The 14,862-nt window shown below is 39.1% G+C and overlaps 1 long non-coding RNA gene across 2 annotated transcripts; it reads right to left on the bottom strand.

The window, feature by feature from the left end:
* Positions 1–201: 201 nt before the first annotated feature.
* On the bottom strand, positions 202–9,813 carry LOC122178506. Of its 2 annotated transcripts, none has more exons than XR_006178357.1 (3): positions 9,782–9,813; positions 7,006–7,131; positions 202–214 (listed from the first exon to the last, which is right to left on the bottom strand). It is a non-coding gene; the product is annotated as an uncharacterized LOC122178506 (long non-coding RNA). The 2 variants fall into 2 exon arrangements; XR_006178358.1 differs by lacking the exon at positions 202–214 and adding an exon at positions 3,256–3,283.
* Positions 9,814–14,862: the final 5,049 nt, after the last annotated feature.

Below are 14,862 nucleotides of genomic sequence, written 5' to 3'. Positions count from 1 at the left end.
TAATTAATGTTTACGAAAGGTTAAGTAATATCTTTCCTTAAGAAAATGAGAATTTGTTGTCATTTTCACATATGAAGTTTTTGACGAAACTAACATTACTTGGAAAGGGGAACAGTTATCTACAATTTAATAAGGCAGATAAGGCTTTTGGAGAGCATAGCGTTACCCAGAAGATACATAAGCTTAGTCTTCATTATAGGTATTTCGTGTGCAGCTTCTCATTAAAAGCAATTTGGTGTTGAGAGAAAAAAGCTTATTATTATGAGCGCATTCTGAAAAATCAGTGACCTCCACCATATCTTTAAAATGTAACACTCCATCAGTAATGGAACTGAAGTTAACTGAAATGACATCAACCACATTGGCAGAAGGGGCATCAGTATTTAATATCACCTTAATTAAAAAATAAGCACTTCTATGACTCATAGACCACTATGCAAAATGCAGAACTTTGTTTTCACAGTCAACAGAAACTAATAAATATATATCCAACTAGTCTTTCCTCAATTTCTTTAAGTTTAAATTGGTAAGTAACGCTAAATTCTTGTAGGTGAATCATAGCATATGCACAGACACAGCATATTCTTCCATCTTCAAAGAAAAGTCCGTTAAAAATGTTATCAAAAGACCCCTAGGGATATTTTCAGGTGTTTTTCTACTGTGTTAGCATTAGCTCATGATAAACTGTGCTCATATCTTAAAGAATGCTTAATTTCCCACAGTCGGGTGGCCTTCTGCCATTGAAAATCCCATGGGAAGTAGTTTGAATAAAAAGATATTCAGCAACATTCCTCTTACGCTGTGTTTTCAAAGCTGATTCGTGTACATCTCTAGGGAATCACCAGGGACATAAGGCTACGCACAAGGGTGGGAAAATGTTTGAACATGAGTACTTAGCACCATGATGTTCTCTATAGCTTTTTCATGAATCTACATTGGGAATGAGGCAGACAGTTCTCAAGAGCTGGACTTTCTCTTCCTCCACGCTCCTTTCCCACATACCGGTTTGTGTATAACAAAGTAGTACTGGGCCCCTCACAGAAGAAAGTCTAATATTATCAAGGCAACTACCTTCTTTCTGTGCCTCCCTTTCTAGTTTCATGCAGAAAGGGAAAATTTGCGTGTCAGATACTTCCCTGTCTCAGCTAGCTGCGTCAGTCTTAGTTTTTCCATTCAAACTCAGCACAGTTTGTAAAATCATTATCTAATAATTATGTTTCTTTCCTAGAATCATCACTTACCACACGAGGTGCAATTAACATTGAATTTTGTCTCTGAGAAAAGCCTAAACTCACTAAAAGACTGTCCTTGCTGTAATGTGTCCACAAAAACAATACACACACAACATTACCTTGAGCCTCTCCTAACTACATATCACAGTCGCATATTACTTTCTTCTAAAAGTCTCTCCTCAACACTCCTGAAACTATATATATATATACATATATATGTACAGAATTATGTGTAAAAATATATATATATGTTTCTCAATGAGTCCAAAAGTTACTATCCCTCTTCATCTTCTCTAGGTGGTCTGGGAAACACAACACCATCACAATCCATCTATTCTCCATCTTTTAGCCAAACTCCTCCACTCTCACATATTGCCTCACCCTTAAATCCACGCAGTCTACCTCAGCTATTTATTCTATGCATGGTGGTCCCTAGCCTATTCGGCGAGTCAAGTACTGCCCATTTTCATTTCTGTCAATGACTGCAAAACATCTCATAGTCACGCATAAACATCAGTTTTAAATGTAACAGAAAGGCAGAATCTTCACGCATGAAATCACAGAATTGAACATGGCTTCCTTATCTCTTCATTATCTGGACACTTCTCTATCTTTTACCTGCACACGAAGGGATTTTCAAAAATGGAAAACAATTCTCAAGCTAAGAAGAGAACACCACAGGACCTCTGTTGTTGAAGAATGTCTTTCATTGCCAGACTGATACCAAGGGCAATTAGGCCAGAACTGAACACATCCCATCTGTTTTTTTTTGTCCTCCAAAGGGAAGCCAGTGCTCAAGATGGATAGAGAGAAAGAAAAAAACACTAGTTCTCACAGATCACTGAACAGAAAACAGAGTGCTGCAGCATTAGTAGGCCTAGAAACAAAGCAATCTGTTACACGTATTCTACTGTGCGCTGCTTCTTCAGGCATTCTCCCATCACTGTTGCACAGAGGGCAAAAAACCTAACACAACACTGAAATCGTAATCATTTTCTGGCATCTTAGAACCTTAGCTGCAGTGTCCTAAACAATCCTAGAAGATGCAGAAGGTCAGTAGGGGAAGCAAGGCATTAGGCCTGTCCCCTCAAGCTGTGGGACAGTGAACTTGCACTCGTATGACACTTGTACCTGTGTGACTATCAAGTACCTTGCACATCGAGACTCAGAGCATCCAGAGCCTCTCAAAGTCCTCCTGGGTCAGTACAGCTTTATGCCACCCCCAAACAGGCAGTTGGTTGTCAGGCACAATCTGGCCTGGACTGTTTTTTATTGTATAAAGTTGCTATGGTATCACCAATTAAAAATTCTAAAAAATAATCTGCATCTGTACAGCATGCTAAAATAACCTACCAAATGACACGTCCTTTCGTAGAAAGCAGTTCTACTAATTGCTGAGGGGCAGATTCCTCCACCCTTCCTCTCACTAAACAGTGCCTTCAAGCTGCAAATACTCCCACTGCTTTCAGCATTTGCCAAGCTGAAGTTTTGCACAGAAATCATGAGTCAGACTCCAAAAATCAGGAGACAGGCTTAAAAAAATCATGAGATTTAACTATGGCAACTGAAGTGCGTTGACCTGAAGAATGAATCTGGCAAAGCAGGAATTCAGTGTAAGAGACAACCTCACAGCTAAGAAACAGGTGATCAGCATTTTCAGCAAAAAGTGATCCCAAGCATGTCCAAAAATATATGATCTAATAGACCACATATAGGATAGGACAATAGAAAATGGTTCCAAACTAAAAGAGTGGAAATTTAGACTGGATGTAAAAAAAAATGTTTATTTCAATGAGTAATGAAGCACTGTCAGAGGTTGCATAGAGAGGTAGTGGATCCCCCATCCCTGGAGACATTCTGTGTCCAGGCCTGGGGCCCCCAGTACAAAAAGACCATGGAGCTCTTAGAATGGATTCAGAGGACCACTAAGATGACCAGAGGGCTGGAGCACCCCTCTATGAAGAAAGGTTGATGAAACTGGGCTTGTTTAGCTTGGAGAAGAGAAGGCTCCAGGGAGACCTCACTGTGGCATTCCAGTACTTGAAGGGAGCCTACAAACAGGAGGAGGAATGGCTGTTTATGAGGGTGGATCATTATAGGACAAGGGGGATGGTTTTAAACTGAGACAGGGGAGGTTTAGGTTAGATATTAGGAGGAAGTTTTTCCACACAGAGGGTGGTGACGCACCGGAACAGGCTGCCCAAGGAGGTTGTGGATGCCCCATCCCTGGAGGCTGGATGTGGCTCTGGGCAGCCTGGTCTGGTGGTTGGAGACCCTGCAGACAGCAGGGGGGCTGAAACTAGATGATCATTGTGGTCCTTTTTAAACCAGGCCATTCTATGATTCTGATGTAGCTGTAGGTGTCCCTCTTCATTGCAGGGGAGTTGAACTATGTGACCTTTAATGGTGCCTTCCAACTCAAATGATTCTATGATTGGTAGACCTGTTCTTGATTCCTCTTGGCCTTTGTTGGCTGTCCATGATCCTGACTCTCCTGTGCTAACATTAGACCTGACTGTTGCCTTGCTTTTGCCCAATGATTACTAGACTGTTAACAGAACCTGCCATAGTCGTCAAGGTGCCTGCTTGGGACTGTTCCTCTTCATGAAGTCACTGCTCATCCTCAGTGAGCCCTGTGTGCTCCAATCACCCCCCAGCTGCCATATCCTCTTCCCCTAAGGAGCAGCCCAGCTCTCACCATACTCTGAGGGCAGCTTCGCAGGAGTTTGCATGTTCGACTCCTCCTTGACTCAGCTCCATGCTGTCACAGAGAGTAGAACTCAACACTGCCCCTCCACTCCCTGTGAGGAGCTGCAGCTGCCATGAGGCCTTCCCTCAGCTCCTCTATTCTGGGCTGAGCCAACATAGGGACCTCAGACACACCATATACGTATTCCAAGCAGTTAAATCAGATGATGGATTTAGACTTGGTCAGACTGATGCAATAGGAACCTGCCTTCTCTTTTTTCCTTCCACTGTCACAAGCCTTTACATTCCCATACGTACTGCTAGTAATCTTTTACACCTTTCACCAGAACAGTGAGCTAGAAGATTGCAGTGCACAGAAAAAGACCTCAGCGCTTTCCCACTTTAGTTCAAAGCTTTCAAGTTCACCTTCTTCACAGAAGAAAAAACCTGGAAGTTTTGCAGCATCAGTTTCTCTATGACAGACAACTTACCTTCAAAAAGGTACCAGCACTGATTTGTCTCATGAAGTTTGACTGTAAAATCCAGGAAGAAGCCTTATCATGTGAGCTTTACAAGAAACATTTGCATCTATTCAAGTTTACAAGCTTCCTACCTATAAATTCTGCCTATTAAATTCATACTTCATTTCACACCGGTTTATTAGATTTTGGTCACAAACACAGAATCACAGAATGGGTTGGAAGGAACCTCCCAAGCCCCATCCCGTGCTGTGGGCAGGGCTGCCCCCCACCAGCTCAGCTGCCCAGGGCCCCATCCAACCTGTCCTTGAGTGCCTCCAGGGATGGGGCATCACAGCTTCTCTGGGCAACAACATGGTAATAGTAGAATTTACATAAGAGTAAGCAAATCTAAATAAGTACCTTTATTGTAGCAAGAAAAAAATGGCAATTTGTAATGCTATTACATCAAAAAGGTGTTCCTATGGATGATGACAAAAAAAAAAATCCTGTTATTTTCAAAAAAAAAATATTAGTGGGTTGTGGTTTTTAAAATGGTTAATGAGAAGAACTAAGTGAATAACTGTCTGGGTGCTGCAAGTGGGAACATGTCTAGATGCTATAAATTTAGAGATGAATAATCTTCCTTTATAAAAAGCATAAGAAAAGTACAGAAAAGATGCTCCATCTTAAGAAAAGTCCATATAAGCAGAATTAGCTTCCCTATGAGGAAATAATTACTGCAAGCTGCAAAAATAGAAATAAAATCTCTGACGAATGGCTGGTGTATGAATTCCTGTAGCAGTTTATTTATGCAGACAATATAGTGTCTGGGATGAAACAGCTCTGTTGGCAGAATGAGCATGAGCCACTGTATGTGGGCTCTCAGAGCACTGCATGGGAGTGTTTACTTCAGCTCTCCTGGAACCATACAGAAGTGACGCTATCATGCTAGAGCCTGAAATAGGCACTGAAATCGCCAGCACCAGAGAGAGAGCTGAGCGTGTTGCTGCTATCTTCGTCATCAGAAAAAAAAAAAAAAAAAAAAACCTAAATAAACCAAGAGGAAAAAGTGCTTGAAACCTCCACCCAAGCAGATCTCACTGAATTCAGAGAGAAACTGCTGGACTCACTCATTCACACTTTGCCACTGTTATTTGCCTGTAAAGTTTACTGTAGTATGGGACAAACCACATCTATTTGCCCTTTCATGCCTGTGTTTGCATTGCATTATTCTTCTAAACAAGAGATCAGATTGTGACAGATATTGTCAAAATCCCCAGTGAGAACGAAATACTGGTGGTCCTCTCTGCCTGCAATTTAAAAACAAGCAAGCAAACAAAACAACTAGATTGTATACAAATGTTGTAAATAACTTATTTTTCCGAATCTGAAGGATCAGCCTAGAACAAAACCACATCGATTAAATATGACCAGTTTCAGGCCTGGAAAACTTGCTGATCTATTCTGTTAAAAGATACCCCCAGCATACCTTCTGATAACCCTTCTGCTGACCAGACACAAAAAGAAAAAGAAAAAAAATGCATGCACACAAGAACTGGAAAAGCTGTGGCATATCATGAGCAAGAGAGTAGCCAAGCACACTCTGCTTCCTATGCATCACTCATCCACAGCACTATTGCTCAGGTGGGTGAAGATCACATACCCTGACCAGTTTGGTGTCACATTATCCCAACAAAAATCACTCAGGCACTCTGTTGGCACTGTACCCAAAGCCCTGTGGAGGCTTACAGTCTGCATTGCTGAAGACCAGCCCTGGAAGACAGCGTGGGCATTACTGTAGGAAGATTCTTTCACAGCTAATAGGCAAGGGCAAGTCAAACCGTATAAGTTCCCTGAATCTGTGTTTCATTCCCTTTCACTGAATACATTTGGTGTCTTGCCATCGATTGCATAACAAAAGGACTGACCTATGGGATTTCAGGCTTTTTTTTTTTTTTTACTTTTGATTTGCTTTGTTTGTTTTTTTAATTACTCATAATCTCACCAAAAACTATGAAACACTATCAGTTCTGTATTTCAAATTCTGTTCCCTCTTTTCTTCTGAGATTCCATTGCATTTCTTTGTTGTGAAACATTCAGAGCAATTGCTACAAGATCTATGTTGTGACCCTACCAAAAATATTTAGAAGGGAAAAAAGTCCTTGTATACATGGACAACTTTCTCTAATATCTAAAAAAGCCAATAAATGTAACCCTACAAAAGTTATTAATTTATCTCAGAAACTAATGGTTAGTTTAAAAGTATTCTAAAGGGCAGGTGGTTTAAGCAGATGCAATTGAGAAGAGCAAAAGGCACCTGCTCATGTAATCATTACTATGAGAGAATCACTAGGACAGACAGTACAGTGGGAAACAATCAAAAACTCAGGTCTTGTCATGGAGGAAGTTTTGAAAGAAGGCATGCAAATAAACATCTTGATGCAGAAGTGTTGTCAGCCTCCACATTCTACCAGATTAAAAAAAAAAATGTTTGTGGAGCTTTCTGCTTTTTCTGGGAGAAAAAAAAATAAACAATATCATTATTGTAGAATGTATCATTATTGTAGAAATGCATCATGCTCAGTGGCATTTTCCTGTTTTAGCTCAAAATTCTAATACTGTACCTCCTCAAGTTCTCTGAGCACTGGTTTTGCATCATATGGATCCCTGGTTTCGTAAGTATGTGCAAGGAATACTATGAGAGGCTGACCTGACTCTGTTGTCCAGTTCAGAAGTGGAAGGAATCTTTCCTGAGTGAAAAAATAAAAAATGAACTAACAGGAATTACCTTCACCTTTAATTTCTGCAGTCTTAAAATAACATGAAAACATGTTAGAGGACATTTATTCTATGGCAGGAAAATCTAAGTTTCTCTGTTCTTATTAAATTTTTCTGTATTTGTAAGCAATTTCTTGACCAGTAAAGGAAGAAATTCTGTGAGGCCAAATGTTATTTATGTGCAGAAACAAATCTCAGTAACTGCTGAAAAAAACATTTTTCCACCACTTAGATATCTAAAACAGAACTATTTTTCAGACAATGGTTATTCAGACAATGATATTTATAATATCCATGGGAGCAGCAAAAGCAATGGCAGCTGACTGCACTAGCTAAAGCAGAATTGATGAAAGTGTATCAGCAGTGATTGTTAAATACTAACTCACAATACATTAGACACAACTGCAGTATAAACCTCTAGTGAAAGAAAGAAATCACTTCCTTGACATATTGTACCACAAAACAAATGTACCTGTTATCCGATTCTCATGCATAGACATCAAATTATGTGCATATAAATAGACATTTTTAAGATACTGGGCACATTTCAGTGTATGATGTAAAGATTCTTTTCAGGCACTTAACCACCATTTCTATTTCTCCAAGTATACCTGCTGAATATTATCACTACTAAAATTTCTGAGGGAGCTTTTAAGAATTCCAAAGCTTACAAATTCATGTAGTACGGGATTTTGAAGATACCCATCTCCAAGATTTTTAATCCTGCATTTATTGTCTAGATATATTCAGTCACTATGCTTAGAAAAAAATATATATTTCTAGTGTTAGTTTAAATTGATATCAATGACTCAATTTCAGCTGAATCTCTGATGCTGAATTTCCTCTGTGGCTTTCATGACATAACAGATGCATTGACTCAATTTCTTTGCTTATTTTTAACAATTTTACTAACAGAAAAAGAAGTATCACAACGTACACACAAAATGCTGTATCTATCCTAAACTATAGCTTTTCACAACTTGAATTTTATGTTCTTTAGGGCATCCCTTGGTAAAATATATTAGGATTAATATCAAGACCTTCAGGCTGGAAGGCCTAAATAGATCTCTTCTTTTTATTTTATGCTCACCACAAGAACCTATTCATTTCCAGTGAGCTGATACCTGGCTAGTTTTATATTTTTTGAGGCTATTGTTATCATGGCTATCAGTCATTCATCCTAACTAGGCAGATGATTTTTTTTGTAGGCTGTACTTCTGACAAGAGACCTACTATAGTTAGACAAGATTTTAAGAGTATTTTATGCTCTTGCACTGAAAGAGAATTACCGCAAAGTCTTCTATATATTATATAGATATATGTCTGTATTACATATAGATATATTAATATATAATATATATTATAACTTCTATATAATTCTCATTCACCTGTGTATAATACACTTAACTAATTATCTACATTTCTGAGACAATCAGAACTTATCCATGGAAGGTCCTGAACAACCTCAAAGCCCTTCCTGCTTTGGGCAAGATGACATACAGAGATCTCTTCTACTCCAAATTCTTCTAAGAATTTACATTATTGAATGCAATTAAATGTAGTTCTTGGTTCACTGTAGTATTGATACACTGACTAAAATGGCTTTTAATCATTTTTGTATGATTAAAAAAAAGACAGTAGGCTTCTTGCTCAAAGCCATCACTTCACTGGTGTGGGTCCTCAAAGGTTTTGTTCACCTTCAGGGCATCAGCCAAAAAGGTTTTCCTAGTCTGAGTGAACTGAAGCATCTTTCATCTTTCTCAACTTCCCAAAAAAATAAGACTTTCTGGAAGTTGACTCCTTTCTTCCTCTCCTTATGTGTCAGGTATGGCCACATTACAATACTAATTCAATTTGAATGTATTTCCATCTCCATAAAACTGTTTCAAGCTGATAATAGAGAGGATATAGTAAAGAACACCTTGAATCTGGCAGAACACAGATGATTTGTTATCACAATTAGCAGATAAACATGAAATGGGCCAATAATAAAACCCAGAAATATAATAGATGAAGAGAGAGAGCAAACAAGAAAACATTACATTCTTCACTATAAAATATCTAAGTGCTTTCAATAAGGAAGCCAGATGTGCTACAGTCTATAGTTTGAATGGAAAGTGCATGCCTTCAGTTAGAGAAGATTGCAGAATGACTTCATGTTTCCCATAATGCTTCCACCTTCCGACACATCACATCCCCTTTGTCATCCTTAACCTCAGCTACAGATAGTCTTCATCTCTGATCTGACTTCAAACAAGCACAGTCTTGGTGGCATTGTGTGTTAGGCTGCAGCAGGTGAAAAGAAGTTAGTCCTTTGTGGACATCACTGGTTCTCATTTCCCTGCAAGAGTACAGTTTCATCTGAGAAGTATACGTAGGCATTTGACACAACCAGTGAGGGAAACTACTGAGGTGAGTCTTAACTAGCAAAAGATGTAATGACAAAGATAAGCTTTCACAGAAAACCTCTTTGGAAGCCCATCTGGGAAGGATTTCAACTGATTCAGTGTTGAATCAATGAATATGTGGATATCATAATTAAGAAATATACAAGAAAGTTAGGCTAAACAAGTTTAGGCTAAACAGGTCATCACACTAAAGAAGAATGGATGGAAAGCTTACCCTTGTCCTAGGCTCACTGAGAAGACTCCAAGAGGAGCAATCTCCAAAAGAGATCCTTCCCCACTGGTAGTCAGCTCTTAAATGGTGTCCAGGAGAAGTGGAGCCAGGCTCCACCCCTTCTGGTAGCACAGGTGAATTGCCTTCACCTGTGCTCTCATGGCTGACTTATTGCTCACCTCAGGTGGTCAGTCAGAGGTTCAGCACTTCCCATACATTTAGGGAATTTTGAGATAGTATAGAAGATCCACAGAATAAGAACACCAGCATGCCCTTTCCTAACAAAAGAGCACCCAAAGGGAATAGCTAACACTGCTCCCACTGCCTGTCCCAACTCAGAACAGATTTTGCATGGACAAAGACTATGTTTTCAGTGATCTGAGTTGCAGCTGTCTCTGACATGAGGGGTTTTGAAGCCAGCAGTATTGCTAAAATGGCACATATTGTCCTACTTGTGGCAGACCCTGGGTAAGCACTAAGTCTCTAGCAGGGGCTGGCAGAGATCGAATGCCTCGTAGTGCTACAAAAGCACTGTGATGACATATTCAGAAAATTTGGAAATTGAAGAAACATGGAAGTCTCTAAGACTAAAGGGGACTAATTAAGGGACAGGCTTCTGCACTTTGGAAAAAGCCCCAGATTACTTCAAAATTAACCAGGAAATTAAAAAAAGAAAAAAACCAAAAAACTACAAGAATTCACAATATGTGAGGTAATTGTTGGCTGGTGCAGCATTTACTTCTACAGATTCCTTTAGTATTACCCTCACACAGCATAAGGGGAAGGAAATACTGTTTTCATCACTGTTGAGCCTTTCACTGATTCCAGAACACAGACGTTCTGCCTCTTAGAAATATGGGGTTATTGTGCTCATTCCTTAAAGCTGAGATTGTGTTGCTGTGAGCTGCCCCATGGGCTGGATAGGAAGTGAGTCAACACCTGGAGAGAACAGGAAAGGAATCATAACCCAGGGGTTGTTCAAATTTAACTTTTAGATAACAGAGTAGTAAGAGGGATGAGTGGTGAAATGCTGCAGGATAGAGCCAGGACCTAAGGCCCCACAGGCTGGCACAGTGGTATTATGTGGATGAGAAATTAAAGTATCACATAGAGGGCAATTTGAAGCACTAACCTTACATAATAGATAGAGTAGGTAGTGTAGAGATGAGAGAAGAATGAGAGAAGAATACAGCCTTTTTTTTTTTTTTTTTTTTTTTTTTTAATTAAACACCTTTTTGTGTTTTAGACATACCAGTCAAGACCAGATCAGAGTAATTTGGAGAAGATTACAGTTGCCCACCATTAAATGTGCAAAATATTGTTTAAAAAAAGTATAAAGAAGATTTAAAGGGATCTGAGAGTTTGTTCTACCACAGAGGCCTAAACCACTGGGGAGCTACAGTATAAACGGGAACAGAGATGAACCCATGTATTCTTTGTGAATGCTTTACGCCTCTCTGCTGGCTGCATGTCCTACAAGACATTTTGCCATCAGGGCCCTGTTCATGCCATTCATTCAGACTTTCACAGGGTGCAGTTGAGCTGGTTGAAATCAGAAGTGTCCACAGTAAGGGATATAAACTCTGGAGGCTCAGATATGAGCACAGATTAGCTATGGGCAACAATTCTGAGAGCTAAAAACGGGAGCACTGCATCACCGGATGAGCTCTGAATGGAACAAAAGGATTAGCTTAAACACAAGCTCAAAATAGAAAATAATTTTAGCAATGTTGTTTGACTAGGAGGCTTTTTTTCTTTTTTTTTTATTTTCTTTTTCTTTCTTTTTTTTTTTTTTCTCAGAACTGATATGCATAGGAAAAACTACAGCAAAGCAACTCCTCTCCCATTTGCTCTCAAGGTTTCATTTTCTTTCAGTACAAAATCTACAAATTAATTTAAGAATTTCAAACAATGAAAAGGATGGGTTGATATGGTCATGTTACCACAAGCAATAGCAATGTTGCTTCTTTTCTGGGAGGGCTTGACTATTTACCTGACATTGCTGTGCTGCGCAGCAACCTGGCTGACCTCTCAATTCATGACTAAGTCATCAGGCAAAGTTTATAGTCTGAAAAAGTGAAAGTATTGTTTAGCTTGTGGTTTACCCTTCCTTTGAGAAATCACATCGCAGACAAGACTGTAAAGGTTGCCTCCACTCCCTCCTTTTCATTAGGGCTGATTTGGGCTGATTTCTGGGGCAAATTATCACCTGATGTGGGACACGCAGCAGACCAGAGCTCAAGATCAGAAGAGCTGCCAACTCACTGTGAGACAGGACTGACCATACCACTACTGTACCACGTTGCTTTATGGCACCTCTACCTTAGATTAAGTCCCAGGTCCACGTAGGACTTACTGAACTACTATGCTTATCCAAGGCAGCTTCAGGATGTCAGTCACAAACTAACACTGTCTGCTCATAGCTACTTTAATAGAAGGATGACAGAGAGTAAGACTTAATATGTGAACAAAATTCTCTGTCTCTCCCACACACATTTTACCCTATTGTCTGTTCCACCAGGAGATGGGCATATCTTCACAACCCTACCCCTAATTTAATTTACAGCCCATATGAAGTCATCTTCCCACATAGACTTCCAACAGCTGTCCAAATCTGGTTAAAACCTCTCTAACCAAGCCCACAAAAGTGCACCTAGCAGCAAATGCACGTGTTGGTTACCAGCCCTTTATTTATGTGTCTGTGTTACAGAAGTATCTGACTTTTCAGTTACCCTTTAGAAAGGAGATCAGTAGTTATTTTCAGTATGGTTTCTTTTGACAGCTGTTAGCACAAGAGCAGCATTTGATGGTATAATGTGAATCCAGCTGTCCCGCAGAGTGTTTGGAGCCAATGTTAAGTGATCAGAGAGCAGACTGATAGCCAATCAGTTCTTCTAAAACCTCAGAAGTTTGGCATTTCATTGCAGTATTTGCAATTGCTCCCTTTACGTAGTTCAGTTCAAAAGGAAGTCTGAAAATTGATAACCCATTCATATATTTCAATTCAGAGAACTCTCTATACTAGTGAAGTAAATTAATCCTTTCTGTTTTTCCAAATAAAAATCAGTTTACCATGGCTTTCAGTCTAGATACAGTTTCCTTATTTGCTTTTATTCTTTGTAGCAGCAGGGAAGATTTTAAAGCTGAGCTGTAACCCATTCAATTACTTTCTGATGAAGGGCTGAAAAAATCTTCCTTCAGAAAAACCTATTGACAGCGTGTACATATTCCAAGTCACAGTGCATCCGCCAATAAGCTGCTGAGTTTAAATTCCTTCCTTCTCTCATGTGTAGTGCAAATGAAGTCAGTGGGGTTTCAAATGAAATAAAACTTGGCGCTTCTTCTCAAAAAGCCATATTTTGTTTTGCTAGATCTGCAACACTCAAAACTGCTTAAGTGAAAGCTTCTTGCACAGAAGAGAGATTAATTTAGCTTAGGAAAGAAATTCTGTCTTAATTTAAATCCCTGAGGCAAACAGGTGTTAGTCTGGGCAGAATTTGGCCCTTTGGTCCTTTTATTCTACCCCTACACTTAACACTTTCTCAGAGATAACTGGATGATTTCAGCATTCACTCACAGATAAAATATGGCCAATAATTCTGAGTCCAAGGCATAGATCTCACAGTAATGAACAATGCCAGTCCTGCTAAATGAAAGGAACAGAGAACAAAGGCAATGCCAAAAACACAACTGGGAGAACCATGTTCTCTTATTTTAATTTTTCAGTTTGGCCTAAGCTATGAAAACTATCAAAGATAGCAGAATTCAGGTTTTTTTAATCACTGTTCAACTCTAGAACACCATAGGGATAAATACCCTCAACCTTTTATCAACCTGAAGCAGTTATTTTTCAGAACTGTGACACAAGTAAGAGTCCCTGATGTTTATAATTTGCAAACTTCATTTATTCTGGAAGTTGAAAATAAATGTTTTTATTTTACGATGAATTGAGAGTAATTTTAAACCGAGTAGGTAATTATATGGACATTTACTATTCATTATATGGAAAATATATTAAGTTGTAGTGCATGCATACACCGAACATTCAGCACACCTGATAGAGTATATAAAGCTTCATTTCTGGGGATGGTTTGAGTCAAAAGCACAAATCAAGAGATCTTAGCTCGAGACCACACGAGTTTGGATATGCATAAGTGTCTGCTGGTAGATGGCAGCAAACAAGGAGGCAATTGTCAGAGCCACCAAACACTATATTTGAAGAAGAGTGGGTCACAATAAACCTTATTTATTTCCTGTCCTCCATTTCAAGATGAAAGCAAAAGAGAATGGCCAAATTAATGAGAGAACAGTAACAGTAAAGCTTGTCTCCTTTCCGCTGCTATATCATAAGTGCATACCATGTAGAAATGAAAAAGGTTTTCTTTGGGGAATGTTGCATTTTCACTGTGAGTTCAAGAAAACACACTTCAAGTCTATTCCTGAAACACAGAGGAATAGAGTGGGATTTAGTGTTAGCTGACATGCCAAAAAATTGACTGTTACTGCCAGTGACCAGCAGGAGACAATATTGTAGTGTTAATACATCACACTTAATTCAAGCTCCTGAGTAACTGTAAGCTCTTCTGTAATGGTCAGTAAAGCATTAGAAAAAAAAGTATATATTTTGAAACTGAAATGGTTGAAACATAAACAGTGGTAAGGTCGATTTTCTGTTGACTTCTACTGCAGAACTGAGCGAATGGCTTTAGTCAATTGACACCTTGCAGGAGTTTTGAAGAATTATTTTGCAACCTGGCTTCTGTGGTTGTTCTCACATCTGATAACACCATCCTGAAGGAAGGATTTCGAATATATTTTCAGATGAATAATTTGGAAGAGACTGTTTTATACACTGCTCTATAGAAAATTTCACCAGTTTGAACACAGATTCAATTCTAACATTCTGTTAATGTACAGGGGTGTGACAGATACCACATATGTATTCTGTGTACAGAGAGTGAGAGAGGCAAACAAGTAGGTGTTTTCTTACGCAGGTGGCTCTGCAGTAGCTGTATAATCCATGATCACAGAATCATAGGATCATAGAATCATAGAATGGCTTGAGTTAGAAGGGACCTCAAGGA

This window comes from Lagopus leucura, unplaced genomic scaffold (assembly GCF_019238085.1).
Source record: "Lagopus leucura isolate 7727_CA_CO unplaced genomic scaffold, USGS_WTPT01 Super-Scaffold_100002, whole genome shotgun sequence".
Lineage (NCBI taxonomy): Eukaryota > Metazoa > Chordata > Aves > Galliformes > Phasianidae > Lagopus > Lagopus leucura.
The sequence above is the reverse complement of the archived record's forward strand: the minus strand, read 5'-3'. Positions and strand labels throughout refer to the sequence as shown.